Consider the following 12,535-nt stretch of genomic DNA (forward strand, 5'->3'; position numbering starts at 1 on the left):
TTATTAAGTTAAAGAAGTTCTTTTTCTGTTTTTCTGCTTTCTGCTTTCTATCATGAATAAGTGTTGATTTTTGTCAAATGCTTTTTCTATATCGGATTGATGTGATCATGTGATATTTCTTCGTTAGCCTGTTAATATGGTAGATTATACTGGTAGATGTTCCAATTCCAGTATTCAGTTGTCTTTATATCCCTGGAATAAACTCCATTTGGTCATTGGAGTTAGTATTATTATTTTTAAAAGTTTTTATTTAATCTCCCAGTCCTCATCATAACTATTTCACCCATCCCCCTACTCACCTCCCCTCTAGTAACCATCAGTTTGTTCTCTGTAGTTAAGAGTGTTTCTTGGTTTATCTCTCTCCCTTCTTTTTTTCCCTTTGCTTGTTTGGTTTCTGAAATTACACGTGAGTGAAATCATGTATTTGTTTTTCTCTGACTTTTAGTGTTTATCTTGAGAGAGTGAGATTGCACATGTGCACAAGTAGGGGAGTGGCAGAGAGAGAGAGAGAGAATCTCACTCAGGCTCTGTGCTCTAAGTAGGGCCTGATGCGGGGATTGATCCCACAAACCACAAGATTGTGACCTGAGTTGAAATCAGGAGTCCGGACGCTTAACCAACTGAGCCACCCAGGCACCCCTGACTGACTTTTTACGCTTAGTATTACGCTCTCTAAGTACATTCATGTCATTGCAAACGACAAAAATTCATTCTTTTTCTGACTTAATATTCCATTGTGGGTATATATTCCATCTTCTTTATCTGCTCATCAATCAGTGGACACTTGGGCTGCTTCCATATCTTGGTTATTATAAGTAATGCTGTTGTGAACATAGGGATGCATTATGCATGAATTAGTGCTTCTGTATTCTTTGGGTAACTACCCAGTAGTGCAATTGCTGGATTGTAGGGTAGTTCTATTTTTAACTTTTTGAGGATGCTCCATACTCTTTCCTAGAGTGGTTGCACCAGTTTGCATTCCATCGACAGTACACAAGGGTTCCTTTTTCTCTGCATCCTTGCCAACACTGTTGTTTCTTGTGTTGTTGATTTTAGCCATTCTGACAGGTGTGAGGTGGTAACTCATTATGGTTTTGATTTGCATTTCCCTGACGATGAGTGGTCACGAGCATCTTTTCACGTGTCTGTTGGCCATCTGGATGTTGTATTGGAGAAATGTCTGTTCATACCTTCTGCCCATCTTTTAATTAGATTAGTTGTTTTTTGGGTGTTGAGTTTTACAAGTTCTTTATATATTTTGGATTGTATCCCTTAATCGGATATGTCATTTGCAAATATCTTCTATTCCATGGGCTGCCTTTTAATTTTGTTGATTGTTTCCTTCGCTGGGCAGAAGCTTTTTATTTTGATGAAGTCCCAATTGTTTCTTTTTTGCTTTTGTTTCCCTTGCCTCAGGAGACATGTCTAGAAAGATGTTGCTATGACTGATGTCAAAGAGGTTACTTACTGTGCTCTCTTCTAGCATTTTTATGGTTTTAGGTCTCATATTTAGGTCTTTAGTCCATTTTGAATTTGGTTTTGTGTTGGTGTAAGAAAGTGGCCCAGTTTCATTCTTTTGCATGTTACTGACAGTTTTCCCAGTACCACTTGTTGAAGACACTTTTTCCAATTGGATGTTCTTTTCTGCTTTGTCTAAGATTAATTGACAGTGTAATTGTGGGTTCATTTCTGGATTTTCTTTTTTTTTAATTTTTTTAAATTTTTTATTTTTATTAAAAAAATTTTTTTTAATGTTTTATTTATTTTTGAGACAGAGAGAGACAGAGCATGAATGGGGGGAGGGGCAGAGAGAGAGAGGGAGACACAGAATCTGAAACAGGCTCCAGGCTCTGAGCTGTCAGCACAGAGCCCGACGCGGGGCTCGAACTCATGGACTGCGAGATCATGACCTGAGCCAAAGTCGGAGGCTTAACCCACCGAGCCACCCAGGCGCCCCCATTTCTGGATTTTCTATTGTGTTCTATTGATCCATATATCTGTTTTTGTGCTGGTACCGTACTGTTTTGACCACTACAGCTTTGTAATATAACTTGAAGTCTGGAATCGTAATGCCTCCAGCTTTGCTTTTCTTTTTCAAGATTGCTTTGGCTATTTGGGGTCTTTTGTGGTTCCATACAAATTTTAAGATTGTTTGTCCTAATTCTTTGAAAATTGCTGTTGGTATTTTGATAGGGATTGCATTAAATGTGTAGATTGCTATGGGTAGCATAGACATTTTAACAATATTTTTCCAGTCCATGTGCATGGAGTGTCTTTCCATGTCTTTGTGTCCTCTGTTTCTTTCATCAGTGTTTTATAGTTTTCAAAGTGCAGCTCTTTCTCTTCTTTGGTTAGGTTCATTCCTAGGTATCATTGTTTTTGGTGCAATTGTAAATGGGATAGACTTCCTAATTTTTCTTTCTGCCGGTTCATTATTGGTGTATAGAAATGCAACAGATTTCTGTACATTGATTTTGTATCTATGACTTCACTGAATTCATTGGTCAGTTCTAGTAGTTTTTTGGTGGAGTCTTTTCAGGTTTTCTATATTGAGTATCGTGTCATCTGCAAGTACTGAAGGTTTTACTTCTTACCAGTTTGGATGCCTTTTATTTTGTTTCATGTCTGATTGCTATGGCTAGGACTTCCAGTACTGTGTTGGATAACAATGGTGAGACTGACATCCCTGTCTTGTTGCTGAACATAGAGGGAAAGCTCTCAGTTTTTTCCCATTGAGGATGATACTAGCTGTGAGTTTTTCATACATGGCCTTTATTATGTTGAGGTATGTTCTCTTTAAACTTACTTTGTTGACAGTTTTATCATGAATTGGATGTTGTACTTTAACCTGCATCTGTTGAAATGATCGTATGGTTTTGTTTTTTTTAATTGATGTGATGCATTACATTAATTTGCAAATACTGAACCTCCTTTGCAACCCAGAAATAAATCCCACTTGATCATGGTGAATGATTTTTTTCATGTATTGTTGGATTCAGTTTGTTAGTATTTTATTGAGGATTTTTGCACCCATGTTCATGAGGGCTTTTGGCCTGTGGTTCTCTTTTTAGTGGAGTCTTTATCTGGTTTTGGTATCAGGGTAATGTTGGCTTCATGGAATAAGTTTGGAAGTTTTCCTTCCTTTTTTGTTTTTTAGCATAGCTTGAGAAGAATAGGTATTCTTCTTTAAATGTTTGGTAGAATTTGCCTGTGAAGCCATTTGGCCCTGAACTTTGGTTTGTTGGGAGCTTTTTGATTACTGATTCAATTTCTTTGCTGGTTATTGGTCTAAGTTTTCTGTTTCTTCCTCTTTCAGTTTTGATAGTTTGTATGTTTCTAGGAATTTATCCATTTCTTCCAGGTTGTCCAATTTGTTGGCACATAGTTTTTCATAATATTCTCTTAACTGTATTTCTGTGGTGCTGGTTGTTTCTCCACTCTCATTTGTGATTTTATTTGTTTGAGTCCTTTCTCTTTTTTTCTTGGTAAAGTCTGGCTAGAGGTTTATCAATTTTATTGATTTTTTTTTTTTTTTTTAAAGAACCAGCACTTGGCTTCACTGACCCATTCTATTATTTTTTTAGTTTGTGTGTCATTTATTTCTGTTCTAATCTATATTATTTCCTTCCTTTTGCTGGTTTTTTGTTTTGTTTGTTGTTCTTTTTCTAGCTCCTTTAGGTGCAAGGTTAGGTTGTTTATTTGAGATTTTTTTTTTGCTTCTTGAGGTAAGCCTGTATTGTTGTAATCTTCCCTCTTAGAAGTGCTTTTGCTACATCTGAAAGGTTTTGGACCACTATGTTTTCATTTTCATTTGTTTCCATTACTTTTTAATTTATTTAAAAAAAAAACCTTTTTTGAATGTTTATTTTGAGAGAGCATGTGTGTACATGCACAAGTAGGAGGGGAACAGAGAGAGAGAGGTGGAAAGGGAATCCCAAACAGGCTCCATGCTGTCATCCCAGAGCCTGACACAAGGCTCAATTTCACAAAACATGGGATCATGGCCTGAACCAAAATCAAGAGTCAGACGCTTAACTGAGCCACCCACGTGCCTCTACTTTTTAAATTTCGTCTTTGATTTCCTGGTTGACCCATTCATTGTTTAGTATGATGTTTTTTAATCCATGTATTTGTGGTCTTTCCAGATTTTTTCTTGTGGTTGACTTGTAATTTCATAGTGTTTGGTCAGAAAAGATTCATAGTATGATTACAATCTTCTTGAATTTGTTGAGGGTTGTTTTGTGGGCTAATGTGTGATCTATTCTGGAGAATGATCCATGTGCACATGAATGTGTATTCTGCTGTTTTGGGATGGAATGTTCTGAATATGCCTGTTAAGTCCATCTGGTCCAGTGTCGTTCGAAGCCTTTGCTTCCTTGTGGATGTTCTGTTTAGATGATCTGTCCATTGATGTCAGTGGGGTGTTAAAGTCCCCTACTGTTATTGTATTATTATCAATTAGTTCTTTCATGTTTATTATTTACTGTTTTATATATTTGGGTGCTTTCATGTTTTTGTTTTTTTTTTAATTTTTTTTTCAACGTTTATTTATTTTTGGGACAGAGAGAGACAGAGCATGAACGGGGGAGGGGCAGAGAGAGAGGGAGACACAGAATCGGAAACAGGCTCCAGGCTCTGAGCCAGCAGCCCAGAGCCTGACGCGGGGCTCGAACTCCCGGACCGCGAGATCGTGACCTGGCTGAAGTCGGACGCTTAACCGACTGCGCCACCCAGGCGCCCCAGGGTGCTTTCATGTTGGGTGCATAAATATTTATAATTGTAGTATCTTCTTGTTGGGTTGTCCCCTTTATTATTATTGTTTATTTTTATTTTTATTTATTGTAATGTTTATTTTTGAGAGCTAGCGTGAGCAGGTGTGCGCACAAGTGTGGGAAGGGCAGAGAGAGAGAGAGAGAGAGAGACACACACACACACACACACACACACACACACACACAGAATCCAAAGCAGGCTCCTGGCTCGGAGCTATCAGCACAGAGCCTGATGCAGAGCTCAAACCATGAACTGTGAGATCATGACCTGAGCTGAAGTTGGACACTTAACTGACTGAGCCACCCAGGTACCCTGTCATCCTCTGTCTTTTGATTGGAGTGTTTAGTTCACTTATATTCAAAGTAATTATTGGTAACTATGTATTTATTGTCATTTTACTACTTGTTTTGTGGTTGTTTCTGAAGATTTTCTCTGATTCATTCTTGTCTTTCTCTCTTTCATGGTTTGCTGGTTTTCTTTGGTGATATATTTGGATTTCTTTTTCTTCTTTGTGTATTTATTACTGGTTTTTGATTCGTGGTTACCATTAGGTTTGTGTATAACATCTTTTGCATATAGCAGTCTATATTAACTTGATGGTTGTTTAAGTTGGAACCTATTCTTTACTCCTTTCTTCCTCACATTTTAGGTATATGGTGTCATATTTTACATCCTGTTGTTAGTTTCTTGACTGATATTTTACAGAAATGTTCATTTTTACTGTTTTTGTGCTTCCTACCTTCATATTGTCATTTTTGGTCTTTCCTTTCCACTCAAAGAGTCACCTTTAATACTTCGTGCAGGGCTGTTTTAGTGGCCACTAACTCCTTTAGTTTTTGTTTGTCTGGGAAACTCTTTCTCTCTCCTATGCTGAATGGTAGCCTTGCTAGATAGAGTATTTTTGGTTGCGGGTTTTTCCCATTCAGCACTTTAAATATGCCACTGCTTTCCGGCTTGGAAAGTTTCTAGTGAAAAATCCGCTGGTAGCCTTACAGGGTTTCCTTTGTATGTAACAGCCTTCATTTGTCTTGCTGCTTTTAATATTTTTTTTTATCACTATATTTTGCCATTACAATATGTCTTGGTGTGGATCTACTTTTGTTGATTTTGTCAGGGGTTCTCTGTGCCTCCTGGATCAAGATATCTATTTCCTTCCCCAGATTAAGGAAGTTGTCAGCTATTATTTCTTCAAATAAATTCTCAGCCTCTTTTTTTCTCTTCTTCTGGGATCCCAATATGAATGTTATGTTTGATGGAGTCACTGAATTCCCTAAGCCTATTCTTGTTTTGCATAATTCTTTTTTCTCTCTTTTATTCAGCTTGATAACTTTCCATTACTCTTTTAGGCCATTAATTTGTTCTTCTGCTTCTTCCAGCCTGCTGTTTATTCCATCAAGCATGTTTCTGATTTCATTTATTGAGCCCTTTATCTCTGCTATGTTATTCCTTATCTCTGTTAATGGTCTCACTGATGTCCTCCACTCTTTTCTCAAGTCCAGCTAGTATCCTTATGATCATTGCTTTAAATTCTCCATCAGCTGTGTTACTTAAAACTGTTCCACTCAGATCTCTGGCCATGGCCTTCCTGTTCTTTCATTTGGGGCAAATTCCTCTGTCCTCTCATTTTGTCTAAGTCCCTGTGCTGTTTCTGTGTGTTAGGAAAGTGACCTATGGTTCCTGGTTTTTGAGGGTAATGACTTTATGGAGAGGTCACATAGTGCCCCGCAGTGTAGTATCTCCTGTTCCCCAAGGCCTGGTGCTGCCAGGAATGTCTCCACCGTGAGCTGCATGTGCTCTGCTGTTGTATTCTGGCCACTTTACCTTTCAGGCTGATTGTCTGCAGAGGCTCTCTTTGCCTGTTGTGGGCAGTGTTTGGTCCCTGGCCTGAATGTGATGAGTTTTAACTGGGTGTGCCCTGATCTGCTTGTAAAATGAGACCTGTTGCTGCTGCCACCCAGAACTGAGGCCTTGAAAAACTCCTGGCTGGGGGGATGGAGGTTAGCAGGGGTTTAGTTTGGTCTTCTGGGGGAGGGACCTGCTGCACTGGGACTGTGGCAAGTGTGACTGGGAAGGGAGGTTCTTCCAGAGCATGGGGGGGGCGGGGGCGGGGGCGGGGAGGGCTTAGCGTCAGCATATTAGGTAGTGAGTGTTGGTGCTGTCCTGGTTCCCACAGGTGGCTCCTTGTTTACACTGCAGGGCAGAGGGAAGGAAATGCTGGTGGCCAGTGTGTTTGTTCCCAAGGGGGTCTCTCTGTGAACACTCTCTTTCTTGGACATGCTCTGTGATGAGCAGCTAACCTCCCTACTGTGTGCCTCAGGCACTCGTCAGATCTTGTTTCCACGCTGTAGGTCTGTTTTCTCCAAGAGCAGCAGCAGTGTCTTCTGATCTCTACCAGAGCCACTTACTCTGACCTTTAAAACTCCAGGCTTTAAACCCTTCGGGTGGTAAGAACTCAGGAAATTTGGAACCTTTTGCTTTGCGAGCCAGTTGCTCTGGGGATTCTTCTCCCCTTGCACTGCCCTGTGTGCCAGTATGTCTCTTGCCCTGCCCTCTTCAGTGACTGCAGCTCCCTTCCTACTGCAGGAGCCACATGGTCTCTCCCAGTCTGTGGCTCTGCTCTTCCTCCTCCTTCATGTGGCCTCTCCTCTGCCTCTCGTTGTGGAGTTTGTTCTGCCAGTTCTCAGATCAATTTCTAGGGTATTTGGGATGACTTGATAGTTATCTTGTATTCGTGGGACGAGTCGAGCCTCGGGTCCTCCTAGTCCGTGGCATCTTCCCCTCTCTCCTCTGATGCGTAATCGTTTTTGAGTTTTGCTGAATTTTACTTGTAATATTTTATTAAGGAATTTTACATATCTATTCATGAGAGATGGTGGTCTGTTTTCTAACTTTGTACCATATTTATTTGGTTCATTATCAGGGTAATACTAGTTTTATAAAAAATGAATTTGGGATACATTAACTCTGGATTTTTGAAGAGATTGTGTGGACTTGATGTAGGTTCGTATTTAAACATTTGGTGGCCTTTATCAGTGAAGCTATCTTGGTCTGGAGCTGTACTTTTTGAGAGTTTTTAAATTACAAATTCAATTTTTTGTATCTGCAGGGTTTTGTTTCTGATATTGGCAATACCCATACGTTGCCCTTTCAGCAATGCTTTAGCTGTGTCTCTGCATTTTTGATATGTTGTTTTTTCATTAGTTCAGTGCATTTTTAAGTTTCCCTTGATATTTATTTTTTGATCCATGGATTATATAGAAGCATGTTACTTAGTTTCCAGGTGTTCATTGATTTTCCTGTTATCTTTCTCTAATTTCTATTATGATTCCAGTGTGGTAGAAAACATATCCTTTATTATTTCAATTCCCTTAAAATGTTTAAATGTGTTATTTATTTTATTTTATTTTATTTATTTATTTTTTTTGAGAGCGAGGGAGAGCTCAAGCGATCACGTGTGCACAAGCAGGGGAGGGACAGAGAAAGGGGGACAGAGCATCCAAAGCAGGCTCTGCACTGAGAGCAGTGATCCCAGTGGGGGGCTCAAACTCACAAACCGTGAGATCATGACCTGAACCTAAGTTCAGCACTCAACTAACTGACTGGGCCACCCAGGTTCCACTCTCTTCAATTTTTTGAGGTTTGTTTTGTGGCCCAGGATATGGTCTATCTTGGTATATGTTCCATGAACCCTTGAAATGAATTTGTATAGTGCTGTTGTCTGGAGTGTTCTATAAGTTGTCCATATCCCATTGGCTGATGATATTGCTGAGTTCTGTATCCTTGCTGATTTTCTCATTGTTCATTTATTGACAGAAGGATGTTGAGGTTTCCAGCTCTAGTTGTGGATTTCTCTATGTCTGTTTTCAGTTCTCTCAGAGTTTGGTTCATGTGTATTGCAGCTTTGTTGTTTGCTACAAACACATTGAGGATTGCTGTAAGTTTTTGTGTGTATATATATATATGTGTGTGTGTGTGTACACATATATATATATACACACATATACATATATATATATATATAAAATGGAGGTATCATATGATTGAGTCACGTTATCCCATCTACTTTGTTAATCTGGATTTTTTTAATTGGTATATTTAGAACATTTACATTTTTAAGCTTATTGACAAATCAGGACTTAAGTCTGTCATTTTGTTTTCTGTTTTTTGTTTTTGTTTCCTTCTCCCTGCCTTCCTGTGGGTTACGTGAATATTTTTTTATAATTTTGTTTTGATTTATTTTTAACATTTTTGAGTATATGTAGTCTTTTTAGTGGTTACTCTAGGTTTGCATTATATATACATAACTTATCAGTCTACTGGTGTCATTTTACCAAATAAAGGTAAGTGTAGAAACCTTAACTTCTACCTCTCTTTAGTCTCCCCTAATTGTCAGGTAATTAAATATTTCATCCACTTACATTTAGAACCATATCAGTGACAGTGTTATAATTTTTTTGATCGTCACATAAGTTAGAAACTTGAGAAAAAGAAAGCCTATTATATTTGCCTTTGTTTTTTGTTACTATTCTTTCCTCCTTTTTGATGTTCCAGGGTTTCTGTTTTTAAAAAATCATTCCCTTTTTGTTGAGAGAGTTCTTTTAGTCATTCTTTTAAGGTATGTGTACTGGTGACAGATTTTCTTAGTTTGTTTTTTTAATTTTTTTTTTAACATTATTTTTGAGAGACAGAGCGTGAGCAGGGGAGGGGCAGAGAGAGAGAGGCAGGCACAGAATCTGAAGCAGGCTCCAGGCTCTTAGCAGTCAGCACAGAGCCCGACACGGGGCTTGAACTCAGGGACTGCGAGATCATGACCCGAGCCGAAGTCGGATGCTCAACCGACTGAGCCACCCAGGCGCCCCCAGATTTTCTTAGTTTTTGCTTCATCTGAGAACGTCTTGATTTTGCCTTCATTCCTGAAGGGTATTTCCCCTGTGTGTAGGGTTCTGGGCGGATACTCCTTTTCATTCAGACCTTGAAAATTGTGCCACTTCCTCTGGCCTCCACCATTTTTGATCTGAAGTCTGTCATTTTTCTTGTTTATTTCATACACACACACACATACACACACACTTTCATAGGTAGTGTACTGTTTTCTTTCACCGCTTTGAAGATTCTGTCTTTAGTTTTCAGAAGTTTAGTTATGATATGTTTTGGGATGGGGTTTTTTTTTTTCCTGTTTGGGGTTTGCTCAGCTTCTTGAATCTATAGACTTCTATTTTTTACCACATTCGGGAAATTTTCAGCCTTCCTTCTGTGTAATACTTTTTCAGCCCTCTGGGGCTCCTCTGGGAGTCTGATGACATGTGTGCTGCATGTTTTGTTAGAGTCCCACAAGTCCCTGAGGCTCTGTTCATTCCCCCCCCCGCCGCCCCCACCAGTCTCTTTTCTCTCCATTCTTCAGAGTGGGTAATTTCTGCTGTTCTGTCTTCATGTTGACTGATTTTTTTCTTCTGCAATCTCTATTCTTCTAACTTATTCACTGAGTTTATTTTGATTATTGTATTTTTTGTTTCTAAAGTTTCCACTTGGTTCTTTATATCTCCTATTTCTTTGTTGAGTCTTTATGTATTTTTCAGTTGTTCCTAGTGTGTTTGTAATTATCAGCTGAGCCATTTTTATCTTGGTTTCTTTAAAACCTTTGCTAGATAATTCTGACATCTGTATCATCTCAGTGCGGGCATCGTCTCTTTATTGTCTTTTTTCACTCATGTGAGAAATGATGAGTGATTTTCAGTTGAAACCTGGATGCTTTTGTGTTACAGGTTTTATGTGGATCTTATCTAATGATTGCTTCAGCGGGCTTTCTGTGATAGCACTCTGGCAAAGGAAGTAGTATTAGGTTGAGGTAGAAGTCCAGGCTTCTGCCCGTGAAGCATGGGGGCAGGGGGAGGTTGGGGCTCCTCGTTCCTGCTCTCCACCTGGTCTCCACTGACACCACGGCAGCTTTGTACCACCGGGTGATGTTGAAAGTCCTGATTCTGATACTATCCCAATGGCAAATTGGAGGGAGTCGTCTTCACTACCAGGGGCTGGCATACAAGTCCAGGTTCCTCACCTGATCTTTGCTGTGGGATGAGGTGTGATTGTTATCACCCCACATGGATGAAAGTTCTAGCTCCTAACCCACCTTCTCTAACACTACTCCGAGTGGGTGGAGTGCCATTGCAGCCTGGCAAGTGGAAGTTTAGGCTGCCTACTTGGCCTTTGCTGGCCTAGGGGTCTGGGAGTCATTGTTTTTCTGTGGTGTGTGGCTAGAGTAGAGAATTACTGTCCAAAAGTTTTCTGTCTTGCCACGCTGGTCTTTTGGCTGCAGAAAGCAGGCTTTCATTGGGGCTTTATTCTATTTGTTGGTGTTTCCAGGTTGCTAGCTTCTTTAGCTCTGGACTATCTGAGGCACAAAGAAAACCCAGGGAACTTGCCACAATGTCATTCTTTGGGTTCCACAGTTGCTAGCTTGTCTTTTCCTCTGTCTTTCACTGCCTTCTTACATTTGTTTTACAGACAACGTCCAGGGCTTTTCTATTTCGCAGAGGAATGGGAGGAAGAACCTCTCCTCTGTCTTCCCAGAAGTGAAAGTCTCATCCTTGTGTTAGAAAGATGTTTTCATGGGGCCTAGAATTCTGTGCTCTATACAGTGTGAGAAGAACATTATTCTTCTAATACCTGAAAGATGTTACTGTGCTGTTTTCTGTTCCGTGTTGCTTCTGACAAGAAGTCTGTTGTCAGTTTTAGCTTTGTTTCTGTATACATGTTTTGTTTTGTTTGTTTTACTCACTGTTTTATGATGCTCTCTTTACCACTGTCCTAAGCAGTCTGAGTAGTTTTTGTGTAGTTTTCTCGTGTCTTTTTCTGTTTGGGACTTACTGAGACTCTTAGATCTGTAGACGTACTGTTTGAAATTTGCATGACTTCTAGTCATTTAAAAAATTTTTATTTTTGTCATTAGAGTAATGTTAAACTTTTTGGTGCACAGTTCAATGAATTTTAACACAGGTATAGATTCATGCAAACCACCACCTTTTCAGGAAACAAAACCGTAGCATCATTCTAAAAATCTCCTTTGTGCTCTCTATAGACAGTCATTATTTCCTGAAATACTCTGTTCCTTCATACTCCAATTATATGTATTTTTAGGGACTAACTTGGAGTCCCACTGCTCACTGATATGCTAATGTTTTTGTTGTTCTGAGTTTGTGTGTGTATGTGTTTCATTATGGATTATTTCTGTTGCTAAGTCTTCAAGTTCACTAATGTTTTCTTCTCTTCTGTCTAATCTGTTATTAATCTCATCTGTGTTTTTCATCTCAGAGATTCTACCTTTCACCTGTAAAGTACATTTGGATCTGTTTCCATGGCTCCCCCTAACATGCTTTTGCTTTTTTCTACCTCCTTGAACACATGAATGTGTATATAATTTATTTTTTAATGTCTTTGTCTCTTAATTTTATTATCTGTGCCATTTCTGGGTCTGTTTCTGTTTATTTTCTCCATGTTATTGGTCATTCCTGCATTTTTCATGCCTTGTAGTCTTTAATTAGAATGCTATGTTTTTGGGTGTGGAAGGTTTTTTTTTTTTTCTTTTTGATTCCTATAAATATTTTTGAGCTTTATTCTGGGACACAGTTGTATCAGTTGGAAAGAGTTTGAACCTTTCAAGGCTCTTTGTGAGGCAGGTACTGAGCAGGATTTAGTTTAAGGTGAGTTTCTCAATCTCAGCACTGCTGATGTTTGGAACCAGATAATGCTTTGTTGTGGGGGGTGG

The 12,535-nt window shown here is 39.2% G+C and overlaps 1 protein-coding gene across 3 annotated transcripts in view; it reads left to right on the top strand.

Moving 5' to 3' along the window:
- USP42 (ubiquitin specific peptidase 42) overlaps positions 1 to 12,535 on the top strand; it is a 49,551-nt gene that overhangs the window by 16,513 nt on the left and 20,503 nt on the right. The gene's annotated exons all lie outside the window — the stretch shown is intronic.

This window comes from Lynx canadensis, chromosome E3, assembly GCF_007474595.2.
Source record: "Lynx canadensis isolate LIC74 chromosome E3, mLynCan4.pri.v2, whole genome shotgun sequence".
Lineage (NCBI taxonomy): Eukaryota > Metazoa > Chordata > Mammalia > Carnivora > Felidae > Lynx > Lynx canadensis.